At 39.7% G+C, this 22,665-nt stretch overlaps 1 protein-coding gene across 15 annotated transcripts in view; it reads left to right on the forward strand.

Moving 5' to 3' along the window:
* Nucleotides 1-22,665, forward strand: part of NCOA2 (nuclear receptor coactivator 2) — a 259,553-nt gene that overhangs the window by 112,142 nt on the left and 124,746 nt on the right. Inside the window, exon 1 of one of the 15 annotated variants that reach the window (XM_073330894.2) lies at nucleotides 14,092-15,348. The exons of the other annotated variants lie outside the window; for them this stretch is intronic. The gene's annotated coding sequence lies outside the window, so the exon portion shown is untranslated. Of the gene's footprint in view, nucleotides 1-14,091; nucleotides 15,349-22,665 lie in introns of those variants that run through there. 15 annotated transcript variants of the gene reach the window in all.

The following is a 22,665-nucleotide window of genomic DNA, read 5'->3' on the forward strand; positions in this document are numbered from 1 at the left end:
TATTATTTCAGTAACCCAAAATATGTGTTTTCATAGTGTAGTGAATCAGACTTAGCAAAAGGTTAGCATGATTGCTAATGTCTGTGGGCCATTACCTCCTATCTAATATTTGAAATGTCTGTAGTGGAATTTAAAAGGACATTTTGTCTTTTTGAGTGTAATCTAGGTTGTTCGTTGCAGGCCCAGCTCCTTATTAACACTTTGCGCCTGTAACCACTTAGATTAGGAAACCTGGGACTATTCTTAACTATATAGACAAAGTAATTCTTGCACAAATTATAAACACACCTAATGATTTTAGATGATTTTTACTATCCACTGCTTTCTTACTGGAACTTAATAATGCTCAGTGTAAACTAACATCAGGCAAAATCCAGGTTTTCACCTTTACCCATATTCATTTGAAAAGAGAAGGGTATGAGAAGATGTGGCAGAGTAAAACCACTGTGGAGAGAGGGAGTAGTGCTACATCCAAGTAGGATATTTTCCAGGAGAAGTCAGGAGGAAACAAATAATTTCTGGACTCTTAAAACACAGAAAGACAGTTGGTTTGAAAGCTTTTATTTCGACAGTTCACGAGTGGTTTAAAAGGAATCTGTACTGAAACTATCCCTTTAGGTGTGGTCTGCTGCCCTCTTAAATTGGATTTAGAGATCATCTTTCTTGCTCTCACTGTTTATTTGATGCCATCAACTGGCACACTCCCCTAGAGTTTCAGGCACCTTGCTGACCTGATTTTTGCTTCTACCTATCCACCCACTGCTTTGGTGAGTAGCAACTGGATATTCCTCTACCACTAGACTTGTTAGCTGTGACAAGTTACTAGCACATGGGCATTCTAGGAAATATCAGTAAAAAAGTGCACAATATAATATAAAATATAGTAAAATACAATATGTACACTGTGTGTATATAACACATTAGAGGTATTGTGGTGCTTTGATGCAATAGTCATAGGAATCATGTAAGTACCAGAGACAGATGGATAGATGTTTGGCTTATTTCCTCTTCTCTCCCCTATCCATCTTCGTCACCTTCTTCCTAAATGCACTATTATGAAGGAGATCCCCTACTCAACATTCCCTTTGCTGCTTTAGATCTTTCTCATTTTCTGTCCACCTTCAAGCATCCACTCAGAAATAATAGTTCCAGTACAATAGCTTTTAATTCAACAAGTTTTGTCAGTGAGAAGAATATTTTGAGCTGGAAGTGTACCGACTCCATCTCCTTCCTTGACTCAAAACTCACATCTTTCTATTTTCAAAATCAAGGAATTGGCCCCATTATTTACTTCACAAATGTGTGACTTTGGCTGTTATCATTACCACTTCAGTATTGTCTCCATCGGAGACAATCTTACCCATTATTTCTATCAAAATGTTTTCATACTTTTAGCTCCTTTAGTCCTGACTAAAGTAAGGCCCTCTTTTTATGATCTCCTTAAATACCAACTCGCCAAATAGCAAAATGTGAAAGCTCATCTCACCTGTCAAATAGGGACATATACTAGTTTATTAAAAGCACGCTCCTCTTTATTTTGCGTAGATGTTTGCAGAGTTTTGAGCATTTAGAGAGTCACTAAGCACATATTGTATTAAAATCACATAGTAAAAAACCACATCAAAAAATAAAAGTAACTTCCTCAAAGGGCCTCCTCAAAAAATCTCTTCTCCTACAACCACCCCTTAATCCTGGTGAACCTCAACTTTCTTGGAGTAGTAAGATCAATGAATACCTACAGTGCCCAACATGATTGCCTAAAGAATCCGCTAGCTCCCATACAAACTTACTGTAATATTCATTCATACCCTTGGTTATCTCAAATTAGTCTCCAGTCACTTCTGCTTAACTGTTGCTTGAGAGAACAAGTGAAGTTCTTGCCTGGAATGTCACCAAATCTAGGCTCTGCTGAGCAAAGATGGGAAGTAAATTCCAAAGCCTCATTGTCTGCCAACTCTCCTTCTTTTTCAAACTCGGCCCATTGTAAGCCTGAGCATCCCAGATCCACTAATTGCCATGGTATAATACTGTAAGTAAGACAATATTTTAAATGTCCAGGACCCTAAACTATTTGCTCTTTGTCTTTATTGGTCAAAACTATCATCTTAAACTTCACCCAGAAATCACTCAGTAGCCCATACAAATGATGGGACAAAGGTGTAATGTGTTCTCTGCATGAAACACTACTTAACAATAAGGGCCACTGAGTGTGCTGTAGTGACTGTACATGGGGTTACAACTTAAGACAATTCAGCCCCTGAAGCTAGTGCAGTGTCCCTGCTTTTGATGTGGAGCTAAATATTGTAAGCACCCAGCACGAGTGCTCAGAAAGCTGTGTTGGTTGTCTGCAGATGAAATAGGGCGCTAATAGTGACTTTTGAAAGTCTCTTAAATGGTTTATGTCCAGTTTACCTGAGAGATCGTCTCTCTCTCGTCCTGTGTTGTACTGCTGAAATTGTGGTCAGCACTGCTGCTCGGTCTGGAGCTTTCTTGATTTGATGCTGCTGCTGTCAGCAAGACATTCTCTGTGAGAGCCCTTTAACTTTAGATGTGTTGCAGTTCTCAGCTCTCCCCGCCCCCCCCAATCCTACCTCCGAGGTATTTGGGCAGAGGAAGGAATGAGGTTTAGGTGGGGTTTAATTTTTTGGCCAGGAGTAATTATATTTTGGGGGATGGACTGGACTGTGATTGAGAGGGCACTTGCATTCAAAGTAAGTGATTTTAAAATGATATTTATTATTAAATTGTGAATTTTAAGCTTTGAAAGGGGAAGATACAAGAGCTTCACTATCTTTTTTTAAAAAAAAATAAATATAAATAAATAAATACATTCTGCACTAGCTACAGTCTATTAATATTTTTTTACGGTATAGCCCTATGTAGTGTGTGTTGCAATACTCCAACTTGAAGGTAACAAAGGCATAATAATCACACATCTAAAAGAAAAAAGTGCAATCTCCTTGCTGTGCACAAATAAATAAGTAGCGGTCTGAATTATCAATACTTGATGATTCAGTCTCGCCATCTCACTGGCCTTGTATCATCATCATTCTCTAATTTGATACACTAAATCACTGAGTTCAGAAATATATGAAAAGCATAATTTTTATATTGTTTATATTTGTTATTATATTAGACTAAGGTAATGATGGGAAAGCGTTAAAGGAAGGTGTAAGAAGTGAAAGTATGGTAAATCCCATTTCTTTTGCACTGAGGGAAGCCATGATGCCTATCAATTCTACCTGCATGATACATTGTAACTAGGGCTCTCCATTAATAACAGTTAACTTACGCGATTAACTAAAAAAAAAAAAAAAGAATCACAATAAATTGCACTGTTAAACAATAGAATACCATTTGAAATTTATTAAATATTTTTGGATGCTTTTCTACATTTTTGAATATATTGATTTCAATTACAACACATTACAAAATGTACAATGCTCACTTTATATTATTATTTTTATTACAAATATTTGCACTATAAAAATTATAAAGTGTACACCTCATACAAGTACCATACTGCAATATCTTTATCATGAAAGTGCAACTTGCAAATGTAGATTTTTTTTTGTTAAATAACTGCACTCAAAAAAACAAAACAATGTAAAACTTTAGTGCCTACAAGTTCTACTTCTTGTTCAGCCAATCGCTCAGACAAACAAACAAGTTTGTTTACATTTACGGGATGTAATGTTGCCTGCTTCTTTACAATGTCACCTGAAAGTGAGAACAAGCATTTACATGGCACTTTTTTGTAGCCGGCATTGCAAGGAATTTACGTGCCAGATAAGCTAAACATTCATATGCCACTTGATGCTTCTGCCACTATTCCAGAGGACATGCTTCCATGCTGATGATGTTCGTTTAAAAAAATGCATTAAATTTGTGGCTGCGGTCCTTGGGGGAGAATAGTATGTTTCCTGCTCTGTTTTGCCTGCATTCTGCCATATATATATTTCATGTGACAGCAGTATCGGATGATGATCCAGTACATGTTGTTCATTTTAAGAATACTTTCACTTCAGATTTGACAAAACGCAAAGAAGGTACCAATGTGAGATTTCTAAAGATAGCAACAGCACTTTATCCAAGATTTAAGAATCTGAAGTGCCTTCCAAAATCTGAGACGGACGAGGTGTGGAGCATGCTTTCATAAGTCTTAAAAGAGCAACGCTCCAATGTGGAAACTACGAACCCGAACCACCAAAAAAGAAAATCAACCTTCTGCTGGTGGCATCTGACTTAGATGAAAATGAACATGCATCGCTCTGCACTGCTTTGGTTTGTTACTGAGCAGAACCTGTCATCGGCATGGATGCATGTCCTCTGGAAGGGTGGTTGAATTATGAAGGGACATACGAATCTTTAGAGCATCTGGCACGTAAATATCTTGCAATGCCGGCTACAACTGTGCCATTAAAACACCTGTTGTTGTCTCTTTCAGGTAACATTGTAAACAAGAAGCAGGCAGAATTATCTCCTGCAAATGTAAACGAACTTGTTTGTCTGAGCAACTGGCTGAAGAAGAAGTAGGACTGAGTGGACTTGCAAGCTCTAAAATGTTACATTGTTTTATTTTTTAATGCAGTTTTTTTTGTACATAATTATACATTTGTAAGTTCAACTTTCATGATAAAGAGATTGCACTACATTATTTGTATTATGTGAACTAAAAATGCTATTTCTTTTGTTTTTACCGTGCAGATATTTGTAATCAAAAATAATAATATAAAGCGAGCAGTGTACACTTTGTATTCTGTGTAGTAATTGAAATCAATATACAGTAACTCCTCACTTAACGTTGTAGTTATGTTCCTGAAAAAGGTGACTTTAAGTGAAACGATGTTAAGTGAATCCAATTTCCTCATAAGAAACATATATTAACAGCATGATTAATCACGATTTATTTTTTTAATTGCTTGACAGCCTAATTGTAACCTGTACACTTTTTCTATTTGCAAATATATCATCAGGCTGTGGATGCTTACCTTTTTTTGCATGAACAATAGAATACTATACTAATTTATATGTATAAAATCTTTCAGGATATGATCAGTAGTTACTGTACGTTTTGAATATTTAATGTTAAGCTGTATGTGGCTTTCCAGCCTTTGGCTGTGGTCACACAAAAAATATTCAGCCATTCAATTTGGGAGAAATACAGAAAAAATGTACTTTGGCTGTATTTCTATTTTGGAGTTCAGTGGGTTGAACTTTTCCTTTTTGAATCAGAATTGATTCACTGTCATAACATAACATTAAGGGGTTGCCAGTCTAATCATAGATTTAAAGCTGAGACCCTCAATACTTTGGGTTCTTAAAGATCGCATGGCATTTTTACTAAGAGTAAGAGGCATCTGCCAAAGTGCCTCATTTTCAATATGCATAATTACCTGCCTACCTAAATTTTGCTGTCACTTTATTTGGATGAAGTATTCTTCACTGCCCAGCTTTTTAAACTGCCATTCAGCATTGCTGTCACCAGTAGAAAGGCTGCATTTCTGTGGAATAGGAAGTGATCCCCGTTTTGTGTGTAGTTTGTAATTTTACAAAGGACCATTTATGTTAGCAAGAAGTGGGATGTCATTGTTTTAAACATTCAGTAATATCCTTCAGTCAGTGAATGCTATTATGTTTAGCACGTGGTTTGATTGGGATTGTTCCTGCCTCATTGCATTGCCTGTGAGAAAGAAGCATTTGGAACAAGAGCAGCTGACTCAAACTGAATGTAGGCAAGACTGAAGACTCCAGTTTGCTAGGAAATTACATTCTTCCCCACCCCCACCCGTACCCCCACCTAAGAGATGAGGATCTAGCCACAGTGGCCCATGCATTCATTACCTCCAGGATACAGTGAATCCTGTACTAAAGGTGTATCCTGGACTAAAGGTGGAGACAGCACAGTGACTCCAACTTGTACCAAATACAGCAGTCTGCATCTATTTCAGCCAAAACCAGAAAATATTCAAAGTCATTTTTCTGTGTCCTCATATCGCCATAGATTTTAAGCCCAAAAGGGATGCAATGATCATCTGACTTCCTGAATAACACAGGCCATTGAATATCACCAAGTGATTTCTGCATCAAATCCATAGCTTTTGGTTGAGCAACATCCAGTTTTGATGTAAAGACTTCAGGTGATGGAGAATCCATCACATTCTTAGGTAAATTATTCCAATAGTTAATTAGACTAGAATAAGACTAGAAATAAGGTGAAAATGTTAATAGTGAGTGTAATTATTCCAATAGCTAATCACACTCATTATTAAAATTTGCACCTTACTTCTAGTCTGATTTTTGTCTAGCTTCAGCTTGTAGCTATTAGAGCTTGCTTGATTAAAGAACGGTCTGCTTTTTCCCATTATATACGTGTGTAAACCATGATGAAGTCACCTCTTTACTTTCTCCTTGTTAAGCTCAGTAGATTGAATTTCTTAAATCTGTCACTTTAAGGCAGATTTTCCAGGCCTGAAATAATTCTTGTAAGCTCTTCTCTGACCTTTTCCTATTTCTCAACATTCTTTTTTTAAAGATAGACACCAGAAATTGTCACAGTATTCTGGTGATGGTCTCACTAATGCCATACACAGAGGTAATACGTCCTCCATGCTTCTCGATATTCCCTTGCTTATAAATCCTTCTTAGACTCCCAGTATATTTTCAGTGTTGATGCAAAGCCCTGGTCTTAATGTTTAAGGCCCTCCTTGGGTTGGGGCCCAACTAGAGAGCCCACCTCTCCTCCATTCATGACCCTTTAAGACCTCTGGCAAGTACCCAGAGCAAATCACTTGAGAACCAGAAATTAGATGTTCTCAGTTGACAGCTGCCTCCAATAGCGGAATTTACAAGAAGGGATACAGCTGAACCAGAATCTTATTTTCAGGTTAATAATACACTACAAGACTCACCTTTTTTCAAAAGCCTTCCTGACATAACCATGAATAACACATTACTACAACAATAACAGTGACGGTTTGGGTGGCGGGGGCTGGGGGTGGGGGGGAGTTAAAAATAAAATCCAAACCCAAAAGCAGAGTAAACAAGAATTACCAAAGTTTGGAGGAACAAAGAGCAGAGACCAGTATGGACATGTCTAGATGCATATCTCAATTGCTGTGTACGGCACCCAGATACTATAGTGATGAATTTTCTAGAAATACCTATTGTTCAGATACTGTGAAAACTTGCAAGTGTAACAGAATGAGCAGGAGACTGAGTGTAGTTACTTCTTGAGCCCTTTCTTTGTTTGGTTTTGGTAATGAAGTACAAACATCTCCCTGTTCAAATAACATTAACAGTAAGTAACAACAAGGAGATTCGGAGTTGATGCTGTGTTCCTATCTTTACTTCACCCTCTTATTGACAGGTGTTATAGGGAACTTAGTACATTGTATCAAGTCTTGCTGACCCAGTGAGATATTAATGTTGTCAGCACATAAGAGCTTTCCCATTTTGATCCTGGATTTCTATATAATCGTTGTATTCTCCAAGTAGCAATATCTAGATAATTTACTACCATATCTGAAAGTAGTACACATTGAAATACTATTCCATATTCTGAGATTTTGCATATTAAAAATAAGAATGTATTGCCTAGTATTCCTCATATGTTGTGTCTGCTAAATATTTGTTCTTCCAATAGCGAAGTAAGAAAATACTGTTATTAGGGGCACAAGAGAAAGCTATCACAATGGATAGTTAGGAAAGATAGGAAATATGGTAAGAGAGAAGAAAACATTTCACAAATACATTAGAACCAAGAGGGAAACCAAGGACAGGATAGGCCAATTACTGAATGAGGAGGGAAAGACAGTAACAGAAAACTCAACAATGGCTGAAGTATAAAGTGCCTTTTTTGTTTGTTTTCAACAAGAAGGTTAGCAGTGATCAGACAACTAATTGGTAAACATCAGTGTGAATGGGATAAGATCTGAAGCTAAAATAGGGCAAAAATAAGTTAAGAATTACTTAGACAAATTAGATGTCTTCAAGTCAGCAGGGCCTGACAAAATACATTCTAGAATAGTTAAGGAACTGAAGATATCTCTGAGCTATTAATTCATGGAGGATGGGAGAGATCCCAGAGGAGTGGAAAAGGGCAAATATAGTACCTATCTGTAAAAAGGGAAATAAAGATAATCCAAGGAATTGTAGACCAGTCCCCTTAACTTCTGTACCCATAAAGATAATGCAAATAATCAAGCAATCAATTTGTAAGCACCGAGAAGATATTAAGGTGATAAGTAACAGTCAACATGCATTAGTCAAGAACAAATCATGTCAAGCCAACCTAATACCCTTCTTTGAAGGGGAACAAGCCATGGGGAAAGGGGGGGAGTAGGGGGGATCTTGATTTTAGTATGGCTTTTGATACTGTCTCACATGACCTTCTCATAAGCAAACTAGGTAAATATAGTCTAAACCAGTGATACTCAGACTGGATCATGGGAGCTGCAAGTGGCACTTTAATGTGTCTCTTTGCAGCACATGATATTAAAACACTGTGTAATTTAATTATTAACCAATCAAGATGCTTTTACTGTTTTATTAACCAATTGTAGAATACTTGGTCTGTCATTTTCTTGAGAAAATAATAATATATAATATGAAACAATGCATTAACACTACTGTGGCTCTTTTGGGTAATGTTGGTTGCTAATTTGGCTCCTGAACCACTGAGGTCTGAATATCACTGGCCTAGATGAACCTACTATAATAAGGTGGTTAGATAATAGTTGGAAAACAGTACTCAAGGGAGTAATTATCAATGGTTCAAAGTCAATCTGGAAGGACATATAAAGTGTAGTCTTTCAGGGATCTCTCCTGGTTCTGGTTCTATTCAATATCTTCATAAATGGTTGAGAAAATGACATAAAGAGTACACTAATAAAATGTGTGAGCAGTACCAAGTTGGGAGGACCTGCAAGCATTTAGAGGAGAGGATTAGAATTAAAAATGATCTTGAGAAACTGGAGAACTGGTCTGAAATAAATAGGATGAAATTCAATAAGGACAAATGCAAAGTACTCCGTTTAGGAAGGAACAATCAGTTGCACACATACAAAGTAAGAAATGACTGCCTAGGAGGGAGTACTGCGAAAAGGGATCTGGGGGTCAAAGCGGATCACAAGCTAAATATGAGTGAACAGTGTAACGCTATTACAAAAAAGGCAAACATCATTCAGGCATATATTAGCAGGAAAGATGTAAACAAGACATGAGAAGTAATGCTTCAGCTCTACTCCACACCGATTAGGCCTCAACTGGGGTATTGTGTCCAGTTCTGGCCAACACATTTCAGGAAAGATATGGACAAATTAGAGAAACTCCAGAGAAGAGCAACAAAAATTATTAAAGATCTAGAAAACATGACCCATGAGGGAAGATCGAAAAAATTGGGTTTGTTTAGTCTGGAGAAGAGAAGACTGAGGAGGGACATAAAAGGTTGTTACAAGGAGGAGGGAGAAAAATTGTTCTCTTTAACCTCTGAGGATAGAACAAGAAGCAATGGACTTAAACTGCAGCAAGGACAGTTTAGGTTGGACATTAGGAAATACTTCCTAACGTCAGGATGGTTAAGCCATGGAATAAATTGTCTAGGGAGGTTGTGGAATCTCTATCATTGGAGATTTTTAAGAGCAGGTTAGACAAACACCCATCAGGATGGATAGGTACATGATGCCCAAACTTTTCCTGTCGTACCCTTCCCCCTTACCAGTAATTAAATCTGTCTTCATCCCCCTTCCACTACTGCCAAGACTTCCTCAGCTGGGCTGAAGGTGGAGCTGGAGGTGGACCTGTGGCTGGGGGGTGAAGGGGAGCTGGGGCTGGAGATGGAGCTGGGCAGAGGGTGGAGCGGGGCTGCATGGTGCTCCCTCCCAATCTCCCATGGGAGCTGGCCTGGGCCCCGCTACGTTTCCCCCTCCCCTCCCCCCCAACATTCTTGCATGCCCCTTAGGGGAGACGTGCCCCATAGTTTGGGGACCACTGGTCTAGATAATACTTAGTCCTGCATCAGTGTAGGGGACTAGACTAAATGACCTGTCAAGGTCCCTACCAGTCCTACATTTCTATGGTATCAAGCTCTTCAGAGCCAAATTCTAGTAAGTTTTGATATTTTGCATGCTTTTTATACTAGTAGAGCTCTACTTTTCAAACCTTGGTCTCACAAATAGTCCTTATGCAGGTGAGTAAACCTGTAACAAAGTCATCTTGAGCATCTCCTCATTGTCAGAGGTCACTCTGCAGCTCTGTGCCTATGCTTCTTCCCTCTCTTGGTTCCTCAATAAATTCAAAACTCAACCTAAAGTTAGCTAAAACACCCCTCTTTCTGAGGGTCCAATTTATTCAGCCTCCTGGCTCTGACTTCTCTACTCCCCTAGTGTCAGGATCTTCCCTACAAATCCTTTCTCACTTCCTACAGTTTCCCAAGCTTCCTACTTCCTGCTGCTCTTTACGTGGGAATCAGCTATCCTCTATCAGGCCCCTTCCAGACTGCTAATGTGTCAGGTGGGCAGGAGTGGTTCCTTCATAAACAGGGTTGACTGGCCCCAGGCCTCCAGCTCTTGCTACACAGCTCTTTCAAGTCAAAGATATTCCCCTTTGGAATAAAACCTATAGGGTAAATTCCCTAAAAAGATTTTAAAAAAATTTGTTGGCAGTGTCAATATGGTTCAGTGTCACTATAACTGGCAATAACTGTACCCATGCTGGCCCTCTCAGGAGAAAGGCTAGAATTGAATGACCATGCAGACAGAGTTGCTGTCTTACCTTCCAAGCCACGGTTGAGGCATATTGATGAAATAGTATGAGAAAGCTGGCCCGGGTGCAATCAGCAGGTAGTGGATTGTTGGGGGTGGGCCAGAAGGCTGGCCCCACCTCATGAGGTGTCCTATGCCCACCAGCAGTGGCACCCCTCCTTGTTAGGAAAGCTTCAGTAGTCAAGTCCAAGTTACTCTCTAGGTTCTGGGGTTGCAGTTGGTGATAAGGTACTAATCATAAATTGTAATGGTAGGGTAGAACAGCTTCCTTTGTGCTCATTACATCCCTTTCTGTGTTCACCCAGTTTCAGTCTCCAACTCCCTGTGTATTGTTCCAAAAATTATTTTTCATTTCATTCAAGTTGTCCAAAACTAGAAAGAATGGTAAGTAAGCAAATAAAGCAAAGTTAGAAACCCTCTATTTAAAATAAGAAAAATATAGCTGTAACTGACCCACTTAAGAGGTGCACGTAATTAAATTGAATACTGTATTTGTATTGCTGTGACTGTTTTCCTCTTTCTTGCTGTTTTGACATCCTCACTCATTTTATCATGTCAGAAATTATAATTTCTAAGCTCTTTGGTGCGGGAACTGTTTTTTGGTGTCTACTGTAAAGCGCCTAACTCTTTTCAGATGCTATAAAATGAGATGTGCTTCATTAAGAAACATTAGGCAACCCTTTAATAGTAACTGAGATGCCAGTCTTCAAATGTGAACCTATATGGTCTCAAAACTGTGTAGGTTTTGGGGACATCTAGTCATCCCCAAGCAGTAGTAAGATTCCTATTAAACTCTACTTAAAAGGTCTTAAGGATTTCCAATGACACTGATTTCAATACTTGCTTTGGACGTGTTTATTTGCATGCTTGATCAAACCAAAGATGGCAAAGAGTCCTGTGGCACCTTATAGACTAACAGACATATTGGAGCATGAGCTTTCATGGACTCTTTGCCGCTTTTACAGATCCAGGTTAACACGGCTACCCCTCTGAAGCTTGAAACCAAAGATGGTTTTTCCGGTGTTTAATTACAGAGATCTCCTTGTTTCAATTCAAAGCAGGGTATTTTTTTGATCTTGGACATCTTATTTTTTAACTAATTTTAACTAATTTCCCGTTTTTCCTCTTCGTTTAGCATCCTGCTGTGTACTGCAATCATATATTCCCCCCTCACCCATTTCTTTAGTCCTTTAACTGTCATTCCCTGAGCTGTCTTTTTAAAGGCTGTATGGTTTCAATTCTTTTAATCCTTTATAGGCTTCTTACCACTATGGTGGTGCTTATCTGGACTTTTCTTTTTTTTAATTTACATGTAAATCCTTTCTTTATATTGTACATCTTAGTTTTGCCTTTATTACCGCATTGCATTGTTTTTCTGAAATTTTCATCTGCTATTGCCTGTAAGACTGTCTGCAGTACAGTATTATGTCTAGTCAGTGTGCTCCCATTTTATACTTGTTCCTTCCATTTTTACTTCTAAAGTGAACTATTTTGCATTTGTCCTTGTGGAAGCTCATTTTGTTTCTAGTGTCCATCTTTCTAATCTTTCTCTGGCTTCTTGAATATTAGATTTGCCTTCTGCAAATTCACTATTCCTCCCATGTTTGTATCATTGGCAAATTTAATCAGTGTGCTTTGCCACCTTTTTCTCCAGATAAGGAATAAATATGGAAGAATAATGTTGCGTCATTAATTTGCATAGATAAAAAGAAATACAGAGTAAAGATTGCTAAGTAGTGCCTCAGTCATCTCAGAAGAGTTGGTGATTTTACGTACCATGTATACTGCAATACGTAGATACAATGGGACTTTTAAGGAGGAAATGACAAAATTAACCTAGGCATTTGACATTTGTCCGCTTAATTGCGGATCTTACAATTACTGTATATTCTCCTCTCAGTGGGCCAGAGTGCCCCTCCCACATAAAAATGTTCCTCATGTAGATTCTCTAAATCATCCTTTTGGAGGGGAAGGGTGTAAGTGGGATTTGCTATCCTTGATAGCAGGACTATTCCCTTGATGCGGAGACCCCCAGGAAGGAGAGATACAAGCAGAAAAGGCTGTCCAACAGCTGCAGGACTGGATGGGGACAATGTATGCCCTACCAGTCCCACGCAGTCTCCATCCCGTCTGCTTGTGTGGAACCCTATTTACGGGACCTGAGACCTCTTTGCCTGGAATAGCCTTCCAGTAGGAGTTGTGGGGGGGGAAACAATTATTAGTTTGAAGAGAGAGTTGGACAAATTTATAAGTGCAATTGTATGATGGGGTTGCTTGTGATGATAAAGGGGCAGAGCTCAGCAGCCCTGCGGCTCACTTCCAGTTTGTCTTTTATGTCTGTAAAAGCTATTTCAGCTGGCCACCTGCAGGGGGCAGGAAGCCCATCCCACCCACTGCCCCTCCATGTATTCTGTGCTTCGTTTTGTTTTATTTCCTTCCTCTGAAGCATCAGGGATGGCCACAGCTAGAGATGGGACATTGGACGGGAAGGGCCAAGGCTCAGAAGTGGTACAGAGCATTCTCTCTCCCAGGTGCTTGGCTGTCTGGTTCTTGCTCACATGCTCAGTGTCTAGTTGATTGCCATATGTGGGGTCCTGAAGGGATTTCCCCCCAGGTCAGATTGGCAGTGACCTTGGGGTTTTTTTTACTTTCCTCTGTAGCGTGTGCCAGGATTATCTCACTTAATTCTTTCCCTGCCTCTGAGGGGGCCTCGAGCACAGGTGTACCTGAATCCCTCCTATTCTCTGTGGCACATAACAATTTAGTCTTCTATGGGCTGTAATACTTTGGTCTAATTTCGATGGTTGGGTTTAATGTGTGGGGTGATGTTGGTGTCCTGTGATATACAGAAGGTCAGACTAAATGATCTGGTGGTCCCTTCTGGCCTTAAGCTCTGATTCTGACACATGTGCCTATCTAAGGAGGATAATTTGGAATAATATGACATAGACAGAGAAAGTGGGGGAAATACTCCTTGGTGTTCCCCCCAAAAATTTAGAAAGAGTAGATGTAGGTCATAAAATAGTCCAACTGGGTGCTGCAAAACTCCAGTAGTATTTTACGTAGTGTCTTTTCAGACCAAACTATACATTTACACCTGCACTGAAATGCAGCCACCTCTGGGGTGGAAGGTGGCCACCAACCAATACACTGTGTTGTACTGCACACTAGCTTTGGAGTGGACCAGAGCAAGGTTGTAGGGATCTCATCTCTTTACAACAAGTGCCATGTTTGAAGTGATTATTTAATTTCCATGTAGAAAAGATAGATTCTTGCTTTTAAAGTTTCATGGGAGCATTTTTCTCAATTTGTCTAGTAATATTTAGCTTTGAATTGGCTGTGTGTGTGTGTGTGTGTGTGTGTGTACACATATACACACCTTTGCATTGTTCTGACCACCATACCTTTAATAAGCGGGAAAACTCTTGATGGGTGTGGTGCTGAACTCCTTGGATTTGAACCGATGATTTCAGGAAGTCTGGGAATTCGGAAACTGATGCTGACATAACTACACCTGTCCCCTAGAACATATATATATATATATATAAAGCTTAAATTGCTTATTCTGGGTACTATGTAAAATTAAGATAAAGTTGGAGGCTATTTCCTTGAAAGGAAGGGATGGGTCTAAAAATTGAAAGCATCAGGGATGAACTCCAATTCGTTAGTTGATTGTAGTTTTGTGTAGTTTATAATACAGTAAGTTAATCCATAAAATGTTGCTAAGAGAAAAATATTCATTGCAGTTAAATTTAAATTAAGGATGAAAATTATATAGGGAAAAAGAGGAGAGTAAATCTGGCGTGCTAAATATCCTGCTTAGTTATTCAGTTTCATTTCATGTGAGGTGTTTGTGATCAGAGTGTGTTCCCTAGTGAAGAGAGAGAATTGTGCATCAGAATATTTTCATTAATTATTTTTAGTACAGAAAGTATACATTGTATATATTTCTCTTTAATACGATAGAATGTTGTTTAATTTGTGACAAAAAAGGCACATTATTTCAAGTGAGGTTTTATTTTATTTTTGTTTGGGGTTTTTTGAGACATACCCTTAAAAGCAGGAGAATGGAGGAGGGGGCTTATTCAGTCTATTATCATAAAGCTCTCCTAATGTAGCTTCTGAGTCATGTGACTGCAGAAAAGGCTATTATCTCAATGAAAAGGAAACTGCCTTTTAGAGCAGCAATAGAAAGAACAGAAGCAGGAGGAATTTTCGAGTGCTCCACCATGCTGGATTGTCAAAGGGGGATCTATTTGATCAGAAGCTAGAAAAGGATTAGCGTGGCTAGTTTGTCAGCTGTCATTAGAAGCAGATGACAGAGGAGATAAGCTGCTGTGTGTGCACGTCCTCTCTCAGCATGTGCTTTGGTTTACATCAAGACATAATGTTGGTTTGGGTTAATGGAGGGCTGTTATTCTAAGGCAATAAATTTACTGCTAATTGTCTTGGGCTCTTTTTTTGTTCTTTTTTAAATAAAAAAAGCAAGTGTGATGGATGGGGATTTTATTTACATTCCTATCTAAAGGCACGGAAAAACTGATGAGATCTGCCTTGAACTGCAGCGGCTGTGGAAGATTACAAGGTGTGTTTCTGAAGTGCTCTGACTTCATATTTGGTAATATTCTCGAGGTGTGTGGAGGGGAGGGGGTGTTTTTTGGTTTTAAGCATGACAGTTGTGAATTAATTTTCCTGTGTAGCAAATAGGGATTTGCTAAACTGATTTCTCAGTGATTTGTTATTTGTTGCCTCCTTTAATTACTACAGGTGACTTGCAGTTGTCTTGTGACAGTTGTATGAGGTTATGTGGCTAAATATAATAATGTACAGTATAGAGAAAATATTTCTTGTAAGGCTTTTGCTAATGCCCAGAAAAATATACAAACCCACCTATATATCCCATTCTCAAGGAGAAGGTGGAGCCCAAGAACAATATATTATTTTTCTATTGCAGTAATTACTATTCATTGTTTAAAACTACCTGATAATTCCTGTGCACAGATCACTGGAAAAAAAGGAGGGTGCAGATTAGATTGAGAATCTGTAATAATAATAATAGTCCTTTTTTTTTTCTCACCAAGGCCTAAAACAGGTGAAACACACTGGAACATTAATGAATTTCATGTTGCTGCTGTTATATAACTTTCTCGGTTCTCTAACCTTCCTTATTTTCTTTGTAGTTATCTGATCCTGGTTGCAGAATGACATTCAGTTAATCTTCACTGTGTATTTGTCTCATGTTGTACATGCTGATGCCATTAACTATCTCGGCTGTGTAGTGTTTTACCTTTCTCTTAACCTTGCAGGGTGCAACACTCAAAATTTTCTCTGAAAAGGGATAGCTAGTACAGAACTCTTAGATGGTGAAGACAGTGGCCCTTTCTGAAAGCTCTTGGAGCCAGAGATTGTCTGGTTTTGTGTCTTGTACAGCACTGGGCATATTGTTGAAGTTTAACGATAAAGAATAGTAATAATCCTACCCTGCCTCCTCCCCCGCCCCCCCCAAAATGGTAAAATAAAATTAATGATCAACACTCACAGGGAAACTAAGCTGAACTTCTGCAATATATTTTTCCTTTTAAGGGCAGGATGACAAAGGTAGTCGTAACAGAGCATTACTGCAGTACCAGTTGGCAGTGTTCTAAAAGTGTGTTATTGAAAAGGTTGTAATGCTTATAATCTTTTTTAATAATTAATTACATACATACATACAAGAATTGATTTTGTTTATTTTATTTAGGAATTTTTAAAAACTCATGCCACTTTGAGACAGAAAGGGAAGGAACATGGTTTTATTATTTATTTATTTGTTATTTAACTAGTATAGCATGTGTTTGAAGATATTTTATTACATGCTGACAGGACACAGAAATGGAACCAAATGACCATTATTTATTTGCTTGTTCTCTTCTGTTTAAGCCTGAATATTTTAATTGCAGCGTACCTATGTTCTGCCAAGTAGACCTGTGGCATGACTGATCTGAGGCCTGGTGAGCCTGTCATGTTCACAGAAGCAAATGTAAAAGCTGCAAGAACAATGAAACTTCCTGTATACTTGTTGTGTTGTTTGTTTCCTTATTTCATTATAGGAGCTCTAATAAGATATAGTATAGGTTCTGCTGAGCATACTGATGATTTTAGCACCTACTTTCTATAAACAAGTATATTTGATTGATTCCATGTTGGAATTGGCCAGGTCTAATTTTAATTGTGTGATGCCCTTTTGATAATATTAAACAAACAGAAATACCAGTAATTAGAATAAAAGAAGCTTCCTGAATAAGCAATATAATTCTGGTGCTGGCAAAGTTCATTTGCTTTATTTGCTTAATAGGACTTTGTAGGGTTGTCAACACTGTAACTCAAAAACCCAGAAATCCAGAGGCCGCTTAGGCATGAGGAAGGGGTGGCTGGGCCAAATTTAAGTGGCATTGCAACACTGTACACCAGGTTGCAGGTGACAACCTGACAACCAACGGCAGTACCCTGGTTGAAATATAGGATAAAAGGTGTCCTGTGCTGAATTAGTATGGGAATAATTCTATTTTATTTAAATAAGGGATGTTGCTTATAATATGCGGCTTTTGGCAACCCTATAATAAGTCCTCCTATTTCTTACAGAAATAACTACCGTATGTGGAGTATTTGAGACTTCAAATATTCTTTCTTGGCCAGAGGAATTTCATTTAGTCCATTGTCCACTATAGATGTTATGCTTCAAAAATCAAACTAGAAGAGCAGTTAAAGAGATTTAACTTACAAAGTTCACTTGATCTTTCTTTCCTCCACTCTTTATTCTGTCATCTCTTCTAGATAAGCCTCTAACGTATATTTGAGGAAGAAAAAATTACCCAAAAGTCTCTTAGGCAGGCAGTCCTCGACTTTAAAATGTTCGAGTTACAATGAACGGCACTTACGTTGTTTTTAAATTGACATCCTGTTTCAACTTCACAACAAAGTCGGTTTCAACTTTACGATACTCGATCTAACATTGTTCCTATGGGAAATTTGAGTTATAATGTTTTCTACTTAAGACGCGATTTTCAGGAGCCAATGGTGTCATAAGTCTGAGGACTGCCTGTAATTTGAAAAACAAAAATTTTACAGTGTCTAAACAAGCTAAATGACTAGTTTGAAAATCCTGCTAGAACCCAGAGTTTCAAGCCACACTAATTAATAGCAAATGCTATAATCATGCCTGATCATGTCAGGTTGAGGAGGTTATTTTCAGCATCTATCATATGAGGAAAAGAAGGGAGAGGTGTGACAGCAACATTGGTAGTTGGAGCCAGCTTAATTAATAAATTAAAGGTATTTGGTAAAGCTGTTATAAAAAGCCACAAATTATGAAAGTTGAGCCAGACTTAAGGATCTGGTGCAAGCTGTGCTGGTTGAGGTGACTGAAGACACATGAAAAAGAAAAATGCATAAAGTGATGGTCACTGTACCTGCCAGGAAATCCCTCCAGAGTCATCTTACTGCATAGGCTCTTCTTTAGTTTGTCCTTATTCATGGACACTTCATTGTGCTAGGGCTAGAGGGAAAGCTTCATTGGCTTGCACTTTTCTGTTATTGGGAGGTAAAGTTTTACCCTCTGAAAGCTATAGGTAAAAATTTCCTGGGGTACATCACATTTCCAGTAATGGGCTATGTCTTCACTTTCTGTTACGAGATTGTGCTTGACCTAGTGGATAACCAGATAACAGTTTGGGTAATGTACAGAAGAATCAAAGGGGGAACATGCATGTGGAAATGTCAGAGGAAAATTGATCTTTTAAAAAAAACAAAATCAAACCTAGTTTATGTTAAGAGATTTAAATCTCTTGTGTGTGCTTTACTGCACCCTTGTACTCACCATTCCAGTTTCATTTCCTCTTTTTGTACACCCTCATACAAGAGACCACGTATGTGACAACAGAGACTGAGCTCTTCAGTGGATTTGTCATTTCAATTAACAATTGGTCCACGAATTGTTCTGATCAAGCAGCTGTCTAAAGCAAGACTAGTAAAAGCTTCTGTGAGAACTATATTGTAATATAAATACCTGGGTGTTTTTTTGTTTTGCTCTATGTGTGTGTGTGTCCTTCTGAAATTACTCAAAGACTTTAATCACAACTGGTCACAAATATTATGCATTTAATACTCTCTAAGGCAGTGTAATCCAGACTTTTAGTCAAGCACTTCCTTTTAAAAAGAACATGCAATGCTTTCCCCCCCACTATTGCTAATTTAACTCTTCTTTGAACATTAAAAGTACAGCACAGATTCACTGACCATTTTTGGTAGATGTGACTATTGCTTTTCATGTTTAAAAAAAGAGGTGGGTGTTTGGTTTTTTTGGGTTAATGGGACGGGTATAGTAAAGCCTATGGAACATTGTATATGCTCATGCTCGGTATCCCTATAAATAGGAGACTTATATCATGTTTTTATTTATTTCACTACCAAACCCACTGTCATCCTAAAATCTCTTCCTTGGTTGAGCATTGTTGTGTGTAGAGCCCTGCAAATCCACAGATAGCCGCTTTATATCTGCAGATATCCACAGCTGTGGATGCAGATACTTGTGGACCATTTTTATGGATCTGATGCAGATACAAATTTTGTATCTAAAGCCCTGCAAATCTTTGGATATCCAATTTATATCCATGGACCATTTTTTGCAGATTGCAGATCGGATTCGGATACAAATTTTGTATCCATGCAGGGCCCTGCTCGTGGGGGTACAAAATTTTGTCCACATTTGAATGGCTTGTGGTTTTGAATGCTTGTTTACTGATCTGCAATCAACATTTAGTAGCATTCATTTTAATAATTACCAAGGCAGCGTACTGCTCGCCAGGTCATACATGCTGTAATGGATGAGAGTGGTTCTTACAGATTATTTCAAATGTGTGCCTAAGTTAAGATTGTTTTCTAATTTTAATTTTGCATTGATTGAAACTTGAAAAAATGAAGGGCATTAAAACAATGTCTGTTTTACACAATGTTTGGGATCTCTGTTTCTTTAACAGTGTAATTCTGAATAAGTCATTGTTATTTTCTCTGCAGATTTTGTTTCTTTTCCCATCTATATGGATGGCACTGATTGTGGGTGACTCACTTTGGCTTTGATTCCGGACAGCACTTAAGCACATGCTGAAGTGCTTCCTTATTCAGGAAGAGCACTTAAGCGCATGCCTAACTGAGCATGAGTTTAAGTCTCACTGAAGTCTCTTTGAAAGCTTTTGGGGCTTAAACATGTATTTAAAGTTAGGTGCTTAAATGCCCTTCCTAAATAGAATAGATTTAAGCACATGTGTAAGTGCTTTTCTGTGTTGGGGCCTAAGTGAGTCACCCACATCAGAGCCATTCATATAGATAGAAGAAGAGACTTTAATCGAAGCAAATATTTAGTTGACTTCAGTGGAAAACCAATGGATTTCTGTGGGGTTTAAGCATGTCCTTAAAGTTAAACATGTGTTAAGGTATCCCTGAATAAGGATGCTTTCATAAATTGGGCCTTTAATACTAGGAGGATGTGTACAGTTAAATCCTGTGTGTGTTGATGAGAGAATGGACAACTCAGTACATACTTTGGAAGGGGGTGTCTGTGTGTGTGTGTGAGACAGAGAGAGAGAGAATATTTTGTCCGATGGGTTATTAACTCTCAATGATAAAAATGGTAAAATATGTTGTATTATTTAGATCACATGGTATCTGCAGTTCCTGAACATTAGAACTTTTGCTATATACTCTGCAATCAGAATTTGAAATGAGGGGGTCTGAAGCCTGTTAATGGGACTGCACTAGGATCCAGCTAGACATTGCGTTAGCACTATTAAATCACGTTGATACACTTTTTTATAAATGTAATAAAAGGAAATGCTAACCACACATGCTGTTTCAAAATGTAATAACTAATATTGCTACTAGGGAATGTGATTTTTTTCTTTTTTTGGTGGCCAGGCTGGAATTTATTAAAAGCGGTATGCAAAAAGGGAGAAATTAATCTCTCATGCAGAGGGCTTGTGCAAGGCACTCTGCACTTCTTAAACCTGGCATAGGAGCTGACTGGGGAGTCCATGACCGGAACGACTATGCAGGATTGTCTGTGCGTCCATTATGAGCTTCAGAAAGCATCTCTTTACTGGCACTTACGTACAAGGGTATAGGCATGTTCGGGCTATGGCAGGGGTGGGCAAACTTTTTGGCCCGAGGGCCACATCGGGGAATAGAAATAGTATGGCGGGCCATAAATGCTCACAGAATTGGGGTTGGGGTGTGGCGGGGGTGAGGGCTCTGGTTGGAGGTGTGGACTCTAGGGTGGGGCTGGGGATGAGAGGTTTGGTGTGTAGGAGAGTGCTCTGAGCTGGGACCGAGGGGTTCGAAGGGTGGGAGGGGGATCAGGGCTGGGGCAGGGGTGCAGGAGAAGGGGTGCAGATTCTGGCTGGGGGTGAGGGCTCGGGGGTAGGGCTGGGGATGAGAGGTTTGGGATGCAGGAGGATGCTCTGGGTGGTGATCGAGGGGTTTGGAGAACGGGACGGGGATCAGTGCTGGGGCAGGTGGTTGGGGCATGGGGAGAGGCTCAGGGGTGCAGGCTCCGAGCAGTGCTTATCTTAAACAGCTACCGGAAGCAGTGGCATGTCCCTTCTCCAGCTACTATGCGGAGGCGTGGCCAGGCAGCTCTGCATGCTGCCCAATCCTCAGGCACCACCCCTGCAGCTCCCATTGGAGTGCAGGAAGGGACCATTGGAGCGCGTAGGAGCCAGAGTGGGGCCATGCTGCAGCTTCTGGGAGCCGTGTGGTGCGGCCCTCGACCCAGCGCCCTGGCTGGAGCGCCAGAGCAGGGCCAAGCCGCATGGTGCAGCCCTCGACCCAACATTCTGGCCGGAGCAGGGCTGAGCCAGCGGGATCTTGCCAGCTGGCTTAAAACGGCTCGTAGGCCAGATACAGCTGTGGGCCATAGTTTGCCCACCCCTGGGCTATGGGAACCAAAGGTAGAACCATGACATCCCATGCAACTGGCTCAGCAGGGCTGTGGCTACTATTCCCGCCCATAAGGCTGCCCTACTTACTGTCCCAAGGGTAACAAGGGGGTTTTATCCTCCTTAACCCTTCAGTATTCTACCTTGGGCTTTCTGTGAGTAGAAAGGATTTCATCTGAAGTGAATAACTCCAGATGAGTATGTACAAATAAGTTAGTTAAGTTGAGTTGACATTAACCTGGGAGGAGAGGTAGATATGCTGGAGAGTAGGGATAGGATACAGAGGGACCTAGACAAATTGGAGGATTGGGCCAAAAGAAATCTGATGAGGCTCAACAAGGACAAGTGCAGGGTCCTGCACTTAGGACGGAAGAATCCCATGCACCGCTACAGACTAGGGACTGAATGGCTAGGCAGCAGTTCTGCAGAAAAGGACCTAGGGGTAATAGTGGACGAGAAGCTGGATATGAGTCAACAGTGTGCCCTTGTTGCCAAGAAGGCCAATGGCATTTTGGGATGTATATGTAGGGGCATTGCCAGCAGATGGAGGGACGTGATCGTTCCCCTCTAATCGACGCTGGTGAGGCCTCATCTGGAGTAGTGTGTCCAGTTTTGGGCCCCACACTACAAGAAGGATGTGGAAAAATTGGAAAGAGTCCAGCAGAGGGCAACAAAAATGATTAGGGGACTGGAACGCATGACTTATGAGGAGAGGCTGAGGGAACTGGGATTGTTTAGTCTGCGGAAGAGAAGAATGAGGGGGGATTTGATAGCTGCTTTCAACTACCTGAAAGGGGGTTCCAAAGAGGATGGATCTAGACTGTTCTCAGTGGTTGTTGATGACAGAACAAGGAGTAATGGTCTCAAGTTGCAGGGGGAGAGGTTTAGGTTGGATGTTAGGAAAAACTTTTTCACTAGGAGGGTGGTGAAACACT

Source organism: Lepidochelys kempii, chromosome 2 (assembly GCF_965140285.1).
Source record: "Lepidochelys kempii isolate rLepKem1 chromosome 2, rLepKem1.hap1, whole genome shotgun sequence".
Classification (NCBI taxonomy): Eukaryota; Metazoa; Chordata; order Testudines; family Cheloniidae; genus Lepidochelys; species Lepidochelys kempii.